Here is a 3,985-nt window from a genome sequence, read left to right on the forward strand (position 1 = left end):
GCGAGGGGAGGCTCATGTTGATTTGTTTGGATTTTTTTTTTGTTTTTTGTTTTTTGTTTGTTTGTTTGTTTGTTTTGTTTTTCGAGACAGGGTTTCTCTGTGTAACATTCCTGGCCTTCCCGGAACTCGATTTGTAGACCAAGCTGGCCTTGAACTCACTGAGATCCACCTGTCTCTGCCTCCCAAATACTGGGATTAAAGGCATGTGCCACCACCGCCCGGCTTTGGGTATTTTTTTTTTTAACTTAAATGTCTTTTGCTTGTATATTAAAGTTTCTGATTTTGTGTTTTTATGGGTTTTGTTTGTGTGTATGTGTATATATCTGCATGTGTATGTGTTTCTCATGGTCTTTGTTTCTTTTTGTTTGTTCATTTGCTAGTTTATTTTGTTTTATTCTTGATTGTATGTCTTTTTTGTTTGCCTGTTTGTTTTCTTTCTTCCTTTCTTCCTCCCTTTCTCTCTTTCTTTCTTTCTTTCAACACTTCCAAAGCTTTATTTGTATAATCTTTACAGGGCAGGTTTGGGCTGTGCCACTGAGTAAAAACCTGTTCTCTCTAGCCTGTTGCTAAAATGTAAATAAATACAAATCAGACTTACAGGTGATAGACAATCCTTGTGCAACTATCTTGTTTATAAGAATTTCCATAGCTCTGCAGCCTTGAGTGGTACTGCACCACTCTGGAAAAGATGCCCTCAGGCTCCTTTCCAGGCCCCAAAGCTGGAGCAAATCCTTCTTGCTGCCTCCTCTTAGCCAAAACTGCCAAAGATTTAAAAGTCTTTGGCTCATAGATGGCCAGGTCCACAAGTACTTTCTTGTTGAGCTCCACCTGGCACTTAATTAAATTGGCAGTGAGTGCTGAGGACTGTAAGCCACGTTCCTGGGAGGCAGATGTAATTCCAGAGGGTCCTCAGGTTCCGCTTCTTCAGTCTGCCGGCCTGCATACATTTAAGGAAGGCTCTGGTCACCACCTTGACTGCCAGCTGGTAGCAGTGACTCTTCCTTCCCCTAAAATGCTGAGCATGTTTCAACACCTCCTGAACTCGCCCAAAGAGGTCTGTGATGCGGTTTTGTAGCCAGAGCCGCGTTGTTAGGAACACCATCATGTGCTCCCGAGATAGTTTTCTTAAGAGAGAAAAAGAAAGCATAGGGTTGGAAGGGTGGGGAGGATTTGTGAGGAAATGGGGGAGGGGAAACCATGACCAAAATATACTGCATGAAAAACACTATTTTTAAAAAAATATATTGTATAAAATTTTCAAAGTGTAAATAATAGGATTATTTTGAAAAATTGTTTTTTGTGTGTGTGCTTGAGATTATAGATAGATAGACAGATAGACAGATAGAGATGGAGAGATAAAGAGATAATCTGTGGAGGTTTTTTTTGAAGCAGGTTTTTCTCTGCTGCTCAGCCTGTCCCGAAGTTCTACGTGTATCCCAGGGCTAGCATGAATTCAAGATTTTCCTGCCCTAGTCCTGAGATTACAAGTGTATACCACCATGCTGGCTTGTAAATGCTTTTTGATTGACACAGAAAGCATACACTACAGAATCCAAGTCGTCAAATTTTCTTTAGAGCTGAATCTTTCCCTTTGAGGAACACAGGAAAGCAAACTCCGTGATGTACCAGACAGGAGAGGGAGGTGCAGTGAGCCCCCCCCCCCGACTCAGGAGCAGAGCAGCTGCTGGTAAATTGGGTGGTCTTGGCTCACAGAGGCTGGGACTATGTTTTGGTGAGGATTGTCCCTGAAGTGTTCATGCGGTAGAGGCTTGCTCTTCGGGGTGTCAGTGCTGAAGAGCCTTTAAGAAGCGAGGCCTGGTGAGGGGCAGGGAGGTCATTGGTGCTACTGCTTCTGAAAGGGTCAGTGCTGGTCACACAGAGAAGTTTGTTCTCGCAAGAGCAGGCTGTCACAAAAGAGCAAAGCTCTCTGCTTCAGTCTCCAACGTCTTGTCTTGGTCTACATCCCTCCCTTTAGCGCCATGTCTACCTGCCCCGTCGTGACCCAACTGAAGGCGCCCTCACCATAGGCTGAGCTGATGGGGTTTCTCAGTGCATTAGCCACCTTTCTGTTGCTACGATAATACCCACGACCAGAAGAAACTTATAATCAAGAGTTTATTGGGGTTGACAGTTCCAGAGGGGAAAGACTCCATCACGATGAAGAGGCACAGCAGGTACGGCTGCAGGAACAGGAAGCTGAGATCTTCAACCACCAGCACGAAACAGAGACGGCACACCGGAAGTGGCATGAGGCTTTTCATCTCAAAGCCCGCCCCCGGTGATGTACTTCCTCCAGCCAGGCTGCACCACCTGAACCTCCCCAAGCGGCGCCAACCAACTAGAGACCGAGTGCGCAAAAGCCTGAGACTGTGGAGGCACCTCACTCAGATGCCACGCCCAAATGAAATGCCACGTCCAGATCAAATACCACATCCAAACTTGGGTTTTCAGTCTCCCAAACTGTGAGCTAAAGAAACGGTTTTTTTTTTCTTTATAAATGCCTCACTCTAGGTATTTTGTTATAGCAACAGCAAAGTCATCAGTGGGCATACAGTGGGCATACAGTGGGCATCCTCGAGCTTGTTACTTTTCTATTAAATGTAATTAAATAAAGCCAAATGACTCTAGGACAGCTTGTAAGAGTGTGCATGACATACAATGGTAGTTTTCTTCCTGCTTGTCTTAGAAAAAAGAGCCCATTTACAGTCCTTTGAAATACAAGTACAGTACTTGACAAGGATCAGAAATTTTCACTTCTCCTAAGTGAGTTTATGTTTCACTGTAATTATTATAACCTCTGAGGAGGCACTGGATGGATAATCACTAAGGAGATTATCAGTGACCTGTAAATGTACTGATGAAGAATATGGGAGAAACATATAATAGAGCTGCTCCCACAGAGATGCTTACAGCCTAACTAGTGTCATATGTAAACAAATTCATCAAAGATTAATTATATAATATGTATATGTTGCAACACAGTTCCTTACTTGAAACTTCTGAGGCCTGTGCTTTTTGGAACTTGGAACCTTTTGGATTTTCAAAAAGCAAAATTATGGGGCCTGGAGAGATTGCTCAGTGGCTAAGAGCACTGGCTGCTCTTCCAGAGGTCCCAAAATGAATGCTTCCTTCTTTTAAGTTAGTTCTCAGGTGTTTTATGACAGTAACGGGAATGTAACTGACATTTAGTTGAAGTATAATAAGCAGAGGAAGGATAATGGGAAAGTATGGATCCGGCAAATCTCAAAAATCTATGACTTACAGGCTCTGGTCCAGCTAGTCCAACAATGTCTGTCTACCAACAAAAAGTCTAAGAATCCAGCAGTTGCTCTGTCTACAAAGCTGGATGTCTCAGCTGGTCTCCAGCATACAATGGAATCTCGAAGTAGTCTCTAATGCCAGTGAAGTAATGAACTTGGCAGCAAGAGTGAGGGCCAGGAGGCAGGGAGAGAGCATCCTTCTTCCATGTGCTTTGTATAGGCTGCACCAAAAGGTGCAGATCAAAGGTGCATCTTCCCACCTCAAAAGACCTGGATTAGGCCTCACAGTGGTGGCACATGCCTTTAATCCCAGCACTCAGGAGGCAGAGGCAGAGGCAGGTGGATCTCTGTGAGTTCAAGGCCAGCCTGGTCTACAAAGTAAGTTTTTATAACTTCAGATGTAGTCAAGTTGACAACCAAGAACAGTCATTTCTATCTATCTATCTATCTATCTATCTATCTATCTATCTATCTATCTATCTATTTTCCTCCCTCCCTCCCTCCCTCTCTCTCTTTTTCTTTCCTTTCTTTCTCTTCATCTAACCTCCAACTCCCTATGCCAGATTCAATCTGTGGGACCAACATCTGCTTGCCTAGTATAGCTCAGATAACACATTAGCTTACTGAGTAGCTAAAAAAAAAAAAAAAAAAAAAAATCTGGAGAAATGAGGGCCCAAAAAGAAAAGGTAGAAGAAAAGGAGAAGACAGAAAAGTCTGAGAGAAGA

The 3,985-nt window shown here is 43.4% G+C and overlaps 1 pseudogene; it reads right to left on the reverse strand.

Annotated features, from left to right (window-relative positions):
- Window positions 1-594: 594 nt before the first annotated feature.
- Window positions 595-1,102, reverse strand: LOC114695954 (annotated as a pseudogene).
- Window positions 1,103-3,985: the final 2,883 nt, after the last annotated feature.

Source organism: Peromyscus leucopus, chromosome 9, assembly GCF_004664715.2.
Source record: "Peromyscus leucopus breed LL Stock chromosome 9, UCI_PerLeu_2.1, whole genome shotgun sequence".
NCBI classification, from domain to species: Eukaryota; Metazoa; Chordata; class Mammalia; order Rodentia; family Cricetidae; genus Peromyscus; species Peromyscus leucopus.